This window comes from Hypanus sabinus, chromosome 8 (genome assembly GCF_030144855.1).
Source record: "Hypanus sabinus isolate sHypSab1 chromosome 8, sHypSab1.hap1, whole genome shotgun sequence".
In the NCBI taxonomy this organism is placed as follows: Eukaryota; Metazoa; Chordata; class Chondrichthyes; order Myliobatiformes; family Dasyatidae; genus Hypanus; species Hypanus sabinus.
In genome coordinates this window covers 16402184-16419779 of record NC_082713.1, presented here as the reverse complement: position 1 = coordinate 16419779, position 17596 = coordinate 16402184, and the positions used below count along the sequence as shown (strand labels likewise).

The window sequence follows — 17596 nt, the reverse complement described above, 5'->3', positions numbered from 1 at the left end:
ACAAACTCTCAGGAGAACATCATACTCGACTCCAGCGATCGCATTACTATACCACATGCAAGTGTTTAGATCCCACCCCCCCCCCCCCACCTTTCAAGAATTCGAGGAATGTTCCTCAGGCTCTGCACAAATTTTAGTCCTGTTCAACCAACCACTGGGCATTGAATGCAAAGAATTGAGGCGCCTTCTCCACCAGTCTGCTGCTGGTTACTAATAGGGCAGATAATCACCGGCCCCAGATGCAAGCTGACAAACTGACAATCCATTCTGACTTACAGGCCATCTTCCATTGTTACATTCACACCCAGGTGTTCCTCAGTGGTGAGGAAATAGTGTTCACTCATAGCCTCTGGCCTTCTGTGACTGTTGGAACCTACCGCTGCAGCAGCCTAAACATCAAATGAAATTAAAAGCAAGACAAAAGAAACCTCCACTGATGCCCTTCCTCCTTCCCTTTTCCCTCGTGGTCCACTCTCCTCTCCTATCAGATTCCTTCTTCTTTAGCCCTTTACCTCTTCCACCTATCACCTCCCATCATCACAGTTCATCCTCCTCCCCCACTCATCTACCTTCCCCCTCACCTGTCTTCCCCATCACCTACCTTATACTCCCTCTGGTCTTCCCACCTTCTTATTCTGGCTTCTTCCCCTTTGCTTTTCAGCCCAGAGGAAGGGTCTCGGCCCAAAACATTGACTGTTAATCGCTCTCCAGAGATGCTGCCTGATCTGCTGAGTTCCTCCAGTATTTTGTGTGAGTACATTGCTCTAATTACCTGTTTCTGCAGAACACAAGATTTGTTTTACATTGGTTCTAATTGTTTGCTGGAAAGGAAGGCTCTACAACGGGTAGTCAAAACTCTCCAATGTATCGTCGGCACCAGCCTACCTGCCATTGTCGTGGTTTTTCGTGCCTCACAAATGACCAGGAGACGCAGAAGATTCTTCAAGAAGGGTTAAACTTTAATTTGCAAATCAAAGCTGAGACAGTCAGTGAGCTAGTCGCTGATTGCCCACCGATCCTTGGACACAGCATTTTTTATAGCAAAATCCTGGTCCAGTTTCACACGTATGTCCCATTGACTTAATCATGTTCCAATCCACATCTCCCAGCTGTCTCTCACCAACACACCATTCTCTTCTACATTCTTAAGATTTCATTCTCCTACTAAATTGGGTACATGCATAGCAAATAGCAAGTTCAAACTACATAATCTACATCAAGGCTGACTACATAGTTTACAAGTAATACAGTAATACAGTATTACAAGTAATACAGGTTTTTATACTCCATAATATTTTTATACTCCAGTACCATCGAGGACGTACATACAGGAAGGTGCTGGAAAAGGGCCAGAAACTTCCATCAAGGGTCTCCCCCACCCTGCTCATGGACTCCCACTCCCATCAGGGAGGCTGCATAGTATCCAATGTCAGGACTATCTGACTCAAAAACTGTTACTTTCCCCAAGCAGTAAATCTGATCATTAACCTATCTGCCCCACCACACCCTCCACCACCACGACTCCATTTCCTGATGGAGTCTCCTTACGCAGAGACACTCCTGTGCCCAGTGTCACTTTATGGACATACAATCAATCTCTGTATATGATCTATGTGTTTATATTTATTGTTGTTTAATTTTATTTATTGTGTTTATTTTATTGAGCTATAACGTGGAATAAGCCCTTCTGGTTCTTCAAGCCAATGCACCCAAGCTCAAAGTCTGGGCTTGCCAAATTATCAGCCCTTATGTCTCCTGCTCGCACAGGTATCTGAACTTGGAACGCATGGACCAGAACAGCAGGATATCCGTGCATGTTGCTGGCCTGCCTGCACAGAGCGGAGAGCTACACTCCGAATGCCCTTCACCACCCATCAATGTTGTTGGACCTCAAATGCAAAGGGAGTCCTGACCTCTAACTCCTCTACATCCCTGACTCTTTCTGGGAACAGGAAAAGATGAGGTGTTTTTTTTTAAGTTGCAAAGAATAAAGAATGAAGGAGTTGGGGTAAGTGGTGGTGGGGGGGGGGGGCGGGTTGGTGAGAGGGACTGCCTGTGACTGATTGGAAACCCAGTTGTCCAGGTGACATAATATCCAGAACCATCTAATTTATTGAACGAGGAGAGCTCTCTAATTGTCCTGTTCACACAGCAATACGGTCACCTTAATGGAATTGGTTTATTCCCAGCTGGAGTCTCATGTCTCACTTTTTCCATGCACCATATTGCTTGACCCAGCTAATAAAAATTAACAAGTGTAACTTGAGATGTAAAGTACAAAATGTAGATGCTAATCCATTGGCACAAGAAATGGACCGTGGAGAAGTGGTATTACACCTAGAGCTGTTCGCTATATGGACAGCCATCAATCGTACTGGTTCCCTCCGGTACAAACAGAGACACTGTACTGGCGAGGGGCCCAGTTATCAAAGACTCCTTTTATATACAGAGCTGAATTCAGAACAGAACACATATCTTTGTCTCGATGTAGACTGCTCAAATTTCCTGGACTGCAATCAGTATTGTGCCTTCCACTTATCTCTTGAATCTGCACGGCAGAACAAAAGCTCCAAGTTTCAATCAGACTTTCACCACTTGGGGTGGAATTACAGGCAATTTCTTTGTGTTTCATAATGAACTCATAATAAAACACATCCCTTCACTATGTAGATCAATGAATGACTGTCATTAACAGGCAATAGAACATAAAAATCTATAACGCATTACAGGCCCTTCGGCCCACAATGTTGTGCCGACCATGTAACCTACTCTAGAAACTGCCTAAAATATCTCTAGCACGTAGCCCTCTATTTTTCTAAGCTTCATGTACCTATCTAGGAGGCTCTTAAAAGACCCTGTTGTATCCGCTTTCAGCACCACCGCCGGTAGTGCATTCCACACACCCACCACTCTCTGTGTGAAAAACTTACTCCTGACATTCCCTTGGTACCTTATTTCAAAGCACCTTTAAACTATGCCCCCTTGTGTTAGTCATTTCAGCCCTGGGAAAAAGCCTCAGGCTATCCACACAATCAATGCCCCTCATCATCTTATACACCTCTATCAGATCACCTTTCATCCTGCGTCACTCCAAGGAGAAAAGGAAAACTTCACTCAACTTATTCTCATAAGCTACATGCTCCAATCCAAGCAACATCCTTGTAAATATCTGCACTCTCTCTATAGTATTGACATCCTTCCTGTAGTGAGGTGACCAGAACTGAACATAGTACTCTAAGTGGAGTCTAACAAAGGTCTTATATAGCTGTAACATTACCTCATGGCTCTTGAACGTAATCCCATGGTTGATAAATGCCAACACATCATATGCCTTCTTAACCGCACTGTCAACCCGCACAGCAGCTTTGAGTGTCCTATGGACATGGGCCCCAAGATCTCTCAGATCCTTCACAATGCCAAGAGTCTTATAATTAATATTATATACTTTCTTCAAATCTGAGCTACCAAAATGAACCACATCACACTTACCTGGGTTCAAGTCCATCTGCCACTTCTCAGCCCACTTCTGCATCCTATTGATGTCCCCATGTAAACTCTGACAACCCTCAACACTATCCACAACCCCCTCAACCTTTGTGTCATCAGCAAACTTACTAACTCACCTTTCTCTTTCTTCATCCAGGTCATTTATAAAAATTATAAAGAGGAGGGGTCCCAAAACAGAACACTTTTGGTAAATGACCTCCATGCAGAACATGAATCATCTACAACCACTGTGGACAGGCCAATTCTGGATCCACAAAGCAAGATCTCCTTGGATCCTGTGCCTCCTTACTTTCTGAAGGAGCCCGGCATGGGGACGCTTATCAAATGCCTTACTGAAATCCATATACACTACATCTACTGCTTTACCTTCATCAATGCATCTTGTTACATCCTCAAAGAATTCAATCAGGCTCGTAAGGTACGACCTGCCCTTGACAAAGCCATCTTCGGGCTTTTTCTGGCATGGGATATTAAACAATCCTTTATCAAAGGCAAAGAGTGAGAGACTCGGGGATGGACGCTGACTCAAGCATTCTTACGGGCACAAGATGATGCTCCCCTTTTACAGATTCTTTGGGTACACAGGAGCATCAGCTTCAATCTCAACTTGCAATTGGATTCCACTGTTCTTCACAAAGCCCAGAGAAATGCCACAATAAACAGCCAGAAAATAAAAATAAAATGCTGCAATTGGTGGAAATCTGAAATCTAGAGAGAAAATATAGGAGATCTCAGCAGGTCGGGCAACATCTGTGCAGAAAGAGAAAAACAGAGCTATTACTTCAAGGCCAAGATCCTTATTGGGTCCTCTGACCTGAGCTGAAGCGGAGTTAGGCCAATTGACCGAGTCTACTCCGCCATTCAATCTATTATCTCTCCTAACCCCATTCTCCTGCCTTCTCCCCATAACCTTTGATGCCCTTTCTAATCAAGAGCCTATTAACTTTTTTAAAATATATCTAATGACTTGGCCACATATGGCAATGAATTCCACAGTTTCATCATGGCCTAGCTAAAGAAATTGCTCCTCTTCCTTTTTCTAAAAGGATGCTCATTTTTCCTGAGGGAGGTTGTGCCTTCTGGTCATTACTGGAAACATCCTTTCTATTCCACTCTATCTACACCTTTCAATGTTTCATAGGATTGGTGACAAGGCGGCGTACAAGAGTGAGTTGCATCAACTGGCTGAGTGGTGTCATAATATCCTTCCAGTCAATGTCATTAAAACCAAGGAAATGATTCTGGAGTTTAGGAAGGGGAAGTTAAGTGAATGTAACTGTTCGCATTGAAGGGGTGACAATGGAAAAGCTGGGCAGCTTCAAGTTTTTGGCTGTCAATATCTAGGAGGATCTATTCTGGGTCCAGCACCATAGGAATGAGACATACCAGTCTCTACTTTCTTAGATATTTAAAGAGATTTGCCATACCATCAAAGATTTTGGCAAACTTCTACAGATGTACAGTGGAAAGCATTCTCCCTGTTTGTATCACAGTCTGGTACAGAAATTCTAATGCACAGGGAAGGAGAAGCTCCAGAGAGTGGTGCATTCAGCCAGTTCCATCATCAGGGTCCCCACTATTCAGATCCTACCTCCTTTACATCACCATTATCAGGCAGGAGGTACAGAAGCCTGAAGACCCGGGCCTCAAGATACAACAGCTTCTTCCCCACTGCCAACATGGTTTTGAATCAACCTGCTAACTAATTCTACCTCAGCCTCCTCTTGCACTAATGCTGTTATTTTATCTTGTGGTGTGAAAAATGTATAATTTAGGTTAATATATAAATTACGTTAATTTAAGTTTATATTAACTTATGTTTATCAAGTACTGAACAGCTGCTGCATAAAGCTAATTTTCATGACATTTATATCATGTGTGTGTCCATAACAATGAATTTGAATGACTTATTGGCCATAGCACTTTCTGTAGAGGACGCTCAGACTGTCAAGCACAGAAATTTAGCAGCCAATTCCTTATCCCAAAACTAACAATCACCAATAACAAATAATTCCCTAATTGTAAAGAGTACAAATTCTACCTGTTGTATGCACTCAAACCACAACCGAGCACCTGCACAAGGTAAACAACCTCTTCACAAATTTCATTGACGTCAGTGGGACCAAACACAAGTTGTAGAGTCCTTGAAAGTGAGTCCTTAGGTTGTGGAGTCAGTTCAATGCTGGCGTGAGTGAAGTTATCAGCTTTGCTTTAGAAGTCTGATGTTTGAGGAGTAAGAACTGTTCTTGAGCCATATATAATATGAGGAGGAGCTTAAATCTCTTCTCTTTAAAAATTCCAGTCAAATAGAAAAAAAAATCTACCCTGTCGAGCTTTCTCCAGAAACTACTCCATTCAGCTTTTGGGAATGAACTGTTAAATACTAAAGTAAGACCAGAAGAGCAAATATATATGCATTCCATAGGCCACAAGCTCCCACCTTATGGACACCTTTGCATATGAGAGAACTGCCATAATATCATCAAAAAGAATAAAGAACTAACACTTCGAGCCAAGACCCGACACCAGTCCTGATGAAGGGTCTTGGCCCAAAACGCCCACTCTTTGCTCCTTTCCACAGATGCTGCCTGACTTGCTAAATCCCTCCAGCATTTTGTTTATGTTATCTGTTTATTATGTTCAGTTCTGGTCACCTCATTAAAGGAAGGATGTGGACGATTTAGCGAGAGCACAGAGAAGATTTACCAGGATGCTGTCTAGATTAGAGAAAGTTTTATGAGTAAAGGCTGAGCGAGTGAGGAGTGGAAGAGGATGGGAGGCGACTTGATAGAGGTGTATAGGATTATGTGAGGCACGGAAAGATTCAATTTCTTGGATTTATTGTAAGTACCCACAAGAAAATAAATCTCAGGGTTGTGTCTGGTGACATATGTAAGCTGATGATACATTTACTTTGAACTTGGATATACAGTGGACTGCCAGTGCCTTTTCCCCAGGGTGGCAATGGCCGATACTAGATGACATCCTTTAAAGTGAGTGATGGAAAGTTTAGGGGAGTTATCACAGAGAATGGCAAGTGCCTGGGGTGGTGGTAGAGACAGAAACATTTGGCACATTGAACAGACTCTTAGACAGGCACACGGATGAAAGAAAACTGGAGGTCTATGTGGTAAGGAAGGGTTAGATTGACTGCAGGGTAGGTTAAAAGATCAGCTGTGCTCAGTTATTATATATTCTATGCTTTATATGTACATACATTCATTTGGTCTCCATTTTTCAGTAACTGTTCTATTTATCAATCTCATGCGCTTTTGATGCAATTAATTGAAATACAGTGAAGGCATGATTACCCAGCCAGTGATTTTTGTGTAATTTCTCTTAGGGACAAAATCAACTTTGGACGTCTTTAAAAATGAAACCTGTTCATCACCTGGGGATGGCCTCTGCATGCACTGGATGGGAACTGTCCATAATGCATTAAGGTAAAGTAGGGGCTATTTGACAACTAAATTGAAGTACACAATCATTAATTGACCTCCTTTTGCTCAGAGGCAGTTCACAAGAATGGTCTCAGAATGAAAGTGTTAATGTATGAGGAGCCTTTGGTGGATCTGGGCCTGCATTCACTGGAACTTAGAAGAATAAAGGAAATCTCACTGAAATCTCTTGATTATTTAAAGGCCTAGATAGAGTGTACATGGAGAGGATATTCTCTACAGTAGGAAGGTCCAAGACAGCCTCGGAATATGAGGATGTCCCTTTAGACCAGAGATGAGAAGGAATTTCTTAAGCCAGAGGGTGGTGAAACTGTGAAATTCATAGCCACAGATGGCTGTCAAAGCCAAGTCAATTGGTATATCTAAAGCAGAGGTTGACAGGTTCTTGATTAGTAAGGGCATCAAAGGTTACGGGGAGAAGGCAAGAGAATGGAGTTGTGTGGGATAATAAGTCAACCATGATGGACTAGCAGAACGCAGCCGATAAGCCAAATGACCAAATTCTGCTCCTATGTCTTATGATTTTATCATCTAATTCTTGCTTCCAGAGCTAACTGGGAAGAGACAGTCAAATTTGATGAAAAAATGGAACAGAGATATTCTAGTCAAAGGTACACTATGAAGGAACTGACTATTAGCTTATTACAGAATGGAAACAGACAAAGTTCAATCAGATAAAAGGGTTGACCTGGGCAGACGTGATAGGAACTAATTTCTTCCTTGTGTCATCATACAGATTCCTTACTGGTAGGGTTGGTATCACAGACAAAGCTTTGGCTTTGTTATCAGTCCACAGAGGGATGTTCTTTCACTGCTTGACTTTGACCCCATTAACACATTCCACAAACGAGCTTTTTATTCAGTTATTGAGATTCAGTGCAGAACAGGCCTTCCCGGCCCTCTGAAACACAGCGTCCAGCAATCCCCAGATTTAATCCTAGTCTAATCTTGGGACAATTTATAATGAACAATTAACTTTCCAACCGATATGTCTTTGAACTGCAGGAGAAAATCGAAGCACCTGGAGGAATCCCACTTGGTCAGGGAGAGAACAAGCAAACTCCTTAGTGGCAGTGGCAGGAATTGAGCCTGAATCACTGGCACTGTAAAATGTGGTAACTACTACATTACCGTGCTTGCAAACAGGCTGTCTCAGCAATCACACAGCGGAGTTTCAACCTGAGATAGACAATGTACAGCATAACCCTCACCATCCAGGACATACCCTTTTTCTCATTGCTACCATTAGTTAGGAGATCGAGGAATCTGATGATACATACTCAATGTTTTAAGAACAGCTTCGTCCCCTCTGCCACCAGAATTTCGAAAGGGCCATGAACCTATGAACACTACCTCTATTTTTATTCCACTTATTTTAAATATTCCTATTGTATTTTTAGGTATTACACTGTCCTGCTGCTGCAAAACAATTATATCCCAGCATGCAGTACGGTGCAGAAGACTTACGCACATGTCAAAAAATTCTGTGAAGTGAAGATGTTTTCTAAAATAATAAAATGAAAGGTTTCTAACTATCAAAAAATTTGCTATGAAGAGAAGTCAACAATACTGAGGCAGCACGGTAACGTTGTGGTTAGCACAGCGCTTTACAGTGCTAGCCACCCAGGTTCAATTCACACCACAGCCTGCAAGGTACTTGTACGATCTCCCTGTGAGCACATGGGTTTGTTCTGGGTGCTCCTGTTTCCTCTCACAGCCCAAAGATGTACCCATTAGTACGTTAATTGGTCATCTCAGTCGCCCCGTGATTAGGCTAGGGTTGAATCATGGCTTTTGGGCGGAGTGGCTCGAAGGGCCATAAGGGTCTGTTTTGCACTGTATCTCAATAATAAATAATGAAACATGTGTCGTTTGTATCAAATCAGATCAGTGAGGATTGTGCTGGGCAAGTGCCCCCACAATTCCAGCACCAACATTGTATGCTCACAACTCACCAATCCTAATCCATCGTCTTTGGACTATGGGCAGAAGCCAGAGGTCCTGGAGGAAATCCATGTGGTAATGGGCAGAAGGTACAAATTGAGTTATTGTTGATTGCTGGCTGATGCTGTAAAGTTATGCGCTGCTATGCTACCATTTAAATTAAATTAAATGCATAAGTTAATTTCAGTTTATGTAAGGTATGTTAAGGTTGGGGGCAGGAGATACGTCTCTACCAAAGGAGGTGTAAGGCGTTCCTTTGTTCCACTAGCCTGCAGGTCACCCTTGGGTGAGGTGTAGCATCTGCTTGCCTCCTGATCAGGGTCACTCGAAGCTATGGGAGCAGGTGGTGGGTGGTCGCACGAGGAGCTGGTGCATATCACAAGTCCTGGTTATGACATCAGGTAAATAATCTCTGAAGAGTATTGATAACGGCTGGGGTCACCCGTCTTGTAAAGACACTGCCCAGAAGAAAGCAATGGCAAATTAGTTCTGTAGAAAAAATTGTGAATAGCAAATCATAGTCATGGTGACCATGATCGTCCACTCATACGACATGGCACATAATGATGATGATGAAGATATGTCTGTAATGTACTGAGCTACTGCTGCAAAAAAAACCTAATTTTCATAATTTTCATGACATGTATACCCTGCCTATGACAATAACTTCTATCTGAACTGAGTTATTTAAGAAATCTATCCCTTTTATTTTGCAAGAGGGCAGGAGACAGAGAGAGTGCTACCCTTTACTGATTGAAGGACTGCTGAAAAGCAGGTGTTTAGTGATGTGTTCATTGAGCTCCTCCTGGCCTTTGGTCCCAGCAGACTGTGGAATTTTCAAAACATTGAGTATTGTTATGGAGATCAGACAAATGACAGGTTGTTATATAAAATGGGTTATAAAGAAAAACTCCCCAGGGAAAAAGGGTGAAAGAGTTATTCGATTAGCACACTTCTTAAAAAAAACGAGTAGCCTACTCACAGAAAACCTGGAGCAGTGGGAAATCCTAGTCAAGTTGTAGAACAGTACAGCAACAGGGACAGGCCCTTCACCCTACAATGCTGTGCCAAACCAATAAAATTAGTCATCATAAACACAAGAAAATCTGCAGGTACTGGAAACCCAAAGCAACAAACGTAAAATGCTGGAGGAATTCAGCAGGTCAGGCAGCATCTATAGAAATGAATAAACAGCTGACATTTTGGGCCGAGACCCTTCTTCAGGACTAAGAAGGAAGGGGGAAGACTCCAAAATAAAAAGATGGGGGGAGGGGAAGGAGGCCAGCAGGAAGGTAATAGGTGAAGCCAGGTGGATGGGAGAGTAAACGGCTGGAGAAGTAATCAAATGGCCAACTAAACTAATCCTTTCTGCCTACACAATGTCCATATCCTTCCAGTTTCCTCGCATTCATATGCCTGTCTAAATGTCACTTAGAAGTCCTGAATGTATCTGCCTCTACCACCTGTTGCAATGATTACTGAGACCAAATACTGAGCTACGGTCTGTCAGAATGTTCAGCAATTTTTCACTAATACTCATCTACACCGAAACAGCGGTGGGAATACTCATTACCAAGAGTGAAAACCAATCCTGAGTTAGCCACAAAACCAGAGTATGAAGTAAATAGTTGTCAGTTTGATTTATTGATCAATTAATTAATTTATTTAGAGATGTGGCACGGTAACAGGCCCTTTTGGCCCAAAAAACTCGTGCCGCCATGACATGTGACAAATAAACCAACTAACAAGCGTCTTTGGAACGTGGCAGGGGGACTGGAGCACCCGGAGGAAGCTCGCGCTGTTAACTGAGGAAACATACAAACTCCTTACAGGCAACGGCGGAAATTGAACCTGGATCGCGAGCACTGTAAAGTGACGCGCTAACCACTAGGCTTACGTGCTACCCCAAATCAAAAGTTACATAACGTCGACAGCAGCCCATACTAATTAATAATTTAAAACAAACATCAAACAGCATTGCTTATCTTAGAACAGACATTTACACCTCGGGCCGAGATCCCATCAGGATCTGAAACATTGACTATTTCTTTCTACCCACAGATGCTGACCTGCCGGCTCCTCCAGCACTTTGTGTGTTAACCCTTGATGTTGACTGAAGGGATTACAAATGAACCAGTAACACACACAAGACCCAGAGGGACTTCTGAACTTTTGTTCTTGTGTGGAATCAAGTCACAAATGTTCACAATCCACTCAAGAAAAGGAACAGTTGGAGCTTAACTAACAGTGCTTAATTGGTGGGACATTGAATGGAATCAAATGATACTGTCACCAGAGAGATTGTCCACAAGGTACTGAATTTCACATTGTGGAGCGTCCTGATGTGTTTTTTTTTCTATTATAATATATTGTATTGTGCTGCTGCCTCAAAGTGAAGAAATTTCATGTCATATGCCAGTGATATTAAACCTGATTCTGATTCCGTTCAGTGCCCTGCCATCAGCACGTCTGAAATCCTCAACCAAGGTCCACACTTCATTGTCGTCAGCAGGTCCTGGTGTTGATACTGAACACTAAGGTCTGAAGGCCAATCAGAAGTCGGAGGGAGACTGGGTCTGTGTGTCTCGACAAGTCCGCTGGGGAATTGAACTCCAAAGTCTGTGAATCCTCAAGTCCGTTGGAGGCTGGAAATGACCTGTGCTAGAGCAAGAGGGCTGTGTTTGTCAGCTGGAAACGGCCTGTCCTAGAGCAACAGGGCTGTGTTTGTGTGCGTGGGTGGGAGGGAGGTACAGGGCTTGCTTTGCTTTTGTTTTGTTGTTCTGTGTTCTGTGTTGTTCTGCCAGGCAAGGTGGCATGCTATGTTGGCACTGGAATGTGTGGCAACGCTATGCCCCCAGCACATAGTTAGGGTGTCCTAGTTGTTAATGCAAATGACTCCTTTAAGTTTCAATAAATAAATAAATGAATCTGAATTTGAATCAATTTGTGTAAGATTATTTTCAATGTGGGGTAAATGTGGCAATTAGAATAGTTGACAGTTAGTATCTGTTTTTCCTGGGGTAGAATTGTCAACTACCAGAAGGCATTTATTTGAGGTGAAAAGGGGAACATATGAAGGAAATGAGCGGGGCATTTTTTTTCTTAACAAAGTCATTGGTAGGTGCTTGGAATGGGCTGCCACGGGGAGTGGTGGAAGCAGGTAAGATTTAAGAGGCTGCAGCTGGGTACATTAATAAGAAGGGGTGGGAGAGAGATGGATTATGCCCTGGCAGAAGATAAGAAGTTGAATTCAGCATCGTGTTTGGCACAGATATTGTGGGCCATACGGCCCATTTCTGTACCACTCTGTCCTGGATTCTGTATAGTGGATAACACCAATACAGAAAGTTCAAAACAGTACCACAACATGAAAGTAATATGTCAGAAAGATAGAGAGGAGAAAATGAGGAAAGGAATTTGCTCTGTTTTTAATGCAAGTTATGGAAGCTAGTTATAAAAACAAACATTAATACAAAGATATGGGGAATTCCCATTGCTGTCTGCTGGTGATGACGGCTCCAAACTCCAGTGGGTGGTCTGGGTTACTTAGTGATGCATGCTGTGTTAATTACTGAAACCTACAACGTAAAGGAAAGCAGGCCACAAAATCCACAGTCGGGTTTGTTTTCTTCTGAAAGGGAGCGAGCTCTGACCAACTTGAAAGAAGGGAAACAAACTTTTCAGAAAAATTAATATTCTGATGGTGCAAGAGATAACTGTGCAAGGAACAAAAGCTCTGAAAGGCGGCATGAGTCCTGGCTGGAGAAATGTCCAAATCACTGTTTTAATTTGCTGTTTAACAATGGGCAGCATCACAGAGGAGGAAAGGGACACAGGGATGAGGAACATACAGGACTGAAGAGAAGTTCACAAGGTTAGAATAGGAGTCAAGCATAAACTAGGTGTCAGATGGATTACTGCTACATGAATAGAATCAATAAAATTAAACTGCTTTCATGTTTGAGCAAGGTGAAGGTAACCAGCTATTATAACAGGTGTTCAAATGTTATCAAACGTTACAGCATGACACAGGTTCATGTGTTATCAGGTATCACATGTTCAAATGTTCAAAATTCAATGAAATTTTATTATCAAAGTACATGTATGTCACCATAAACAACTTTGAGATTTATTTTCTTGTGGGTAAACCTATAGCATAATAACCTCAACAGGATCAATGATCAACCAGAGTAGAGAAGACAACAAACTGTGCAAATTCAAATATAAATAAATAGCAATAAAAAACTGAGAACATGAGATATGAGATAAAGAGTCCTTACAGTGAGATCATCAGTTGTAGGAACATTACAATGATGGGACCAGTGAGTGTAGTTATCCCCTTGTATTCAGGAGCCTGACGCAGTAGTAACTTGAGGCTCTTGGGTACCCTCTACCTGATGGCAGCAGTGAGAAGAGAGCATGTACTGGGTGGTGGGGATCTCAGATGATGGATGCCGCTTTCCTTTGACAGTGTTTCACGTAGATGTGGTTGGGAGGGCTCTACCTGTGATGTACTGGGCCGAGTCCGCTACCGTTTTATAATTGGTGTCGTATGTTATAATAGGTGTCAGAGGGATCACAGTTGCATGAATAGAATCGATAGAGTAAGCTGATCAATCAAGACAAGGTGGAGGAAGCCAGCTATCCCAGCTCATTCTTTGCTACAGTGAGTTGCAGGAAACCTGAGATATGATAGAGTCTGCAGATGCTGGAACTTAGCAAATCAGACAGCATCTATGGAAAAGGATAAACAGTCAACATTTTGGACCTTCATCAGACTGGAAAAGAAAGGGGCAGAAGCCCAAATAAAAAGGTTGAGGGAAGCTGACCAGTGATGTTAGATCAGGTGAGGGGGAAGGTGGCGGAGGGGGTATGAAGTAAAAAGCAGGGAGGCTATAGGTAGATGAGGAAAAGGATGTTAGAAGTAGTAATCTAATAAGAGAGGAGAGTGGGTCTTGAGAGAAAGGGAAGGAGGTGGGGCACCAGAGGTAGGTGACGGGCAGGTGAAGTGAAGAAAAGGGAATGAGAGGGGAGTTAGAATGGGAAATAGATACAAAGAGAAAAGCGAGTTGGGGGGCATAACCAGAGTTTAGAGAGAAATCAAGGAAACCTGGACACTGCCTGCGATACAAGGATTTTATTCAGACTCTGATAGTTAACCCTGTGATTTCAGTATCCGAGGCTGACATGAGAGCTTTCTTCAGTAGGGTGAACCCACACAAAGCAACTGGTCCAGACGAGTTACCTGTCCAAGTACTAAAGACTTCTGCTGATCAACTGGCTTGAATGTTCACTGAGAAATTCAACCTATTGTTTCGGCAATCTCTGGTACCTACCTGCTTCAAGCAGGCTTCAATTACACTGGTGCCCAAAAGGAACGAGGTAACCTGCCTCTAGTAGCACTCACATCCACAGTGACAAAGTGTTTTCGAGGTTGGTGATGAAACATACTAGCTCTTGCCTAAGAACTGACTTGGATTCACTCTGCAGCAGATACTATTTCATTGGGTCTTCACTTAACCCTGGAACATCTGGACAGCAAAGATGTATACAACAGGATACTCTTTATTGACTACAGCTCGGCTTTTAATACCCTCAAAACTAATCAATAAGCTTCAAGAACGCGGCCTCAATACTTCCTTGTGCAATTGTATCCTCCATTTCCTTACCTGTAGACTTCAGTCAGTTCTGATCAGCAACAATATCTCCTCCACAATCTCCATTGTCACAGGTGCACCACAAGGCTGTGTGCTCAGTCCCTGCTCTACTCGCTTTACACTTACGAATGGGTGGCTAAACACAGCTCCAATGCCATATTCAAATTTGCTGACATCAAATCATACGTCATATACCTCTGTCATACGTCAAATCAAAGGTGGTGATGAATCAGTATTTAGGAGGGAGACTGAAAATCTGGCAGAGTGGTACCACAACAACAACTTCTTACACAATGGCAGCAAGACCAAGAAATTGGAGGCCCATAAGCCTGTCCTCATCAGTGGATCATAGATGGAGAGGGTCAGCAACATTCAATTCCTTGGCATTATCATTTCAGAGGACTTGCCCTGAGGCCAGCAGATAAGTGTAATTATGTAGAAAGCATGCCACCACCTCTACCTAAGAGTCTGCAAATATTCAGCATGACATCTAAAAACTTTCACAAACCTTTATAGATGTGTGGTGAAGAGTAGATTGACTGGCTACATCACAGCCTGGTATGGAAACACCAATGCCCTTGAATGGAAAATCCTACAAAAAGTAATGGATACAGCCCAGTCTGTCATGGGTAAAGTGCTCCCCGCCATTGAGCACATCTACATGGAGCACTGTCTCAGAAAAGCAGCATCCATCATCCAGGAACCCCACCATCTAGGTCATGCTCTCCTCTTCCTGTTGCCATCAGGAAGAAAGTACAGGAGCCTCAGGGCTCACACCACCAGGTTCAGGAACAGTTATTACCCCTCAGCCATCAGGCTCTTGAACCAGAAGGGATAACTTTACTCAATTCACTTGCCCCATCACTGAACTGTTCCCACAACCTATGGAATCACTTTCAAGGGCTTTTCATCTCATTTTCTTTATACTTATTGCTTATTTAATTATTATAATAATTTTTTTCCTCAGCTCAAGCTGACAAAGCCACAATTACGGGCATAGCCAAACACATTCATTTCTCAATTGCTAAGAACTTACAGACTATTCAAATGGTATTTAGTTTAGTGGCTTGTTATTATTATTATTTCTTTTTTTCTTTCTTTTTGTATTCACACAGTTTGTCATCTTTTGCACACCGGTTGTCCACCCTGTTGGTGTGGTCTTTCAATGATTCTATTATAGCTACTGGATTTACTGAGCGTGCCTGCAAGAAAATGAACCTTGGGGTAGTATACAGCGACATGCATGTTCTTTATTAATCAATTTACTTTGAGAATAATCCTTGTACTTTTGCCAGTGAAACCAGTGAGTCTTTACTTCAAACCATAACTGATTATTTTTGCAAAATGCTGATTTAGAAAACTAATTTGAATGTAACTAACTCTGAAACAAAATGCATCCTTCTACAAACACTAAAACAAAATTCAAGTGACTTAGTTAACAAACCAGAGACACTACTCCTAACTATCCGCAATGGAAGTAATCAATTGTTTCAATTCCCCACCTCCCCAAACAGCCTTGCTTAGTGACAATCACCAAGTCAGAGTTGGCTATGACAACAATAGAGAGTTTAATGGGCATAACATTACAACCAAGTTATGTATTAATAAAATTATCGAGAACAGAAGGGAGCTCAGGACCAGTGAAACACTTGTGTTTCTCCATGATCACTGTCAATATCAACTGTAGTGAATATCTGGCCAACAATTCATTTATGCAGAAGGTGAATCCATAACTGCATCTCCAACATGCTGACGTAATTCCCAATTCATAACTTGACAAATCAGAAACCCAAGAACCATTACAGACATTTACGAATTTGAAGGATAGGCAACTCAGCCTCTTGACCTTTCTGTCATTTAATAACATCAATTTTAACCTTAGTTCTGCAGCCCAATCTGTGCAGAGACCTCTGGTTCAAAAAAATGATAAGGTAGACACTTTACCACACAATCTACCTCATTGTGATCTTGCACATTATGCAGAAGAATGAGGAGGGGATCTCACTGTAACCAAATAAACGTTGAAGGTCTTGATAGAGTGATGTGGAGAGGATGGGTGGGGGAGTCTAGGACTAGAGGGCTCAGTCTCAGAATAGAGGGCCGTCCACATAGAATGAAGATGAGAAGGAATTTCTTTAGCTAGAGAGTGGTCAATCTGTAGATGCCAAGTCATTAGGAATATTAAGGCAGAGGCTGATAAGTACTTGATTAGTTAGGGCTGAAGGACCAAGGGGAGAAAGCAGGAGACTGGGGCTGAGAAGGAAATGGAGCAGCCATGATGAAATAACAAAGCCGACTCAATGGGACAAATGGCCTAATTCTGCTCCTATATGTTACGTTCTACCTGCACTGCACTTTCTCTGTAACTTGCATTCTGTTATTGTTTTATCTCGTTCTACCTCAAAACACTGTGTAATGATTTGATTTGTATACACAGTATGAAAGAAAAACCTTGCTACAGGTGACAATACTAAACCAATTCCAATAAAATTTGAAGGCTCGGTTTCTGCTACCTTTAAAGAAGAGGCTTCCAAAATCTCAGAACCCTCTGCCTTCATCTGTCTTAAATGGATAACCTCATACTTATAAACAACTTCTAGTTCTATGCCGTCTCCCAATAAAACATTATCTTCTCAGCTATGCTATCAAAATCTCCCAGGATCTTTTATGTTTCAATTAAGTCTACCCTTACTCTAAATTCCAGCAGTTACCAGCCCATCTGTCTATATTATCTTCCTAAGATAACATGCCAATTCCAGGTACGAGTCTCATAAACCTTCTGAATTGTCTCCAACTTTTCTCCTTATACAGTCTTTGAGAACCTGACCTGGTATATTATCGGGCCCTGCAGCTTTGCATGGGCTGACTCTGGCATGGTCTTCTTCACCTCATCTTCAGCCTGACAGAGTGTCTGCTCCCCTGGGGGGAGGTGCCTTCTTCACCAGCACTTTGTTCTGTGCATCAAACCAGACACAGAAGACATTCAGCCTCCCAGGGAATGGAACAACCTGGTCGCTGATGCGCAGGGTA

At 42.4% G+C, this 17596-nt stretch overlaps 1 protein-coding gene and 1 long non-coding RNA gene across 4 annotated transcripts in view; one reads left to right on the top strand and one right to left on the bottom strand.

The window, feature by feature from the left end:
* Positions 1 to 17596, bottom strand: part of LOC132397919 (E3 ubiquitin-protein ligase RNF128) — a 153626-nt gene that overhangs the window by 48903 nt on the left and 87127 nt on the right. The gene's annotated exons all lie outside the window — the stretch shown is intronic.
* On the top strand, positions 1661 to 11795 carry LOC132397921 (uncharacterized). Its single transcript, XR_009513486.1, has 3 exons — positions 1661 to 2008; positions 6851 to 6950; positions 10971 to 11795. It is a non-coding gene; the product is annotated as an uncharacterized LOC132397921 (long non-coding RNA).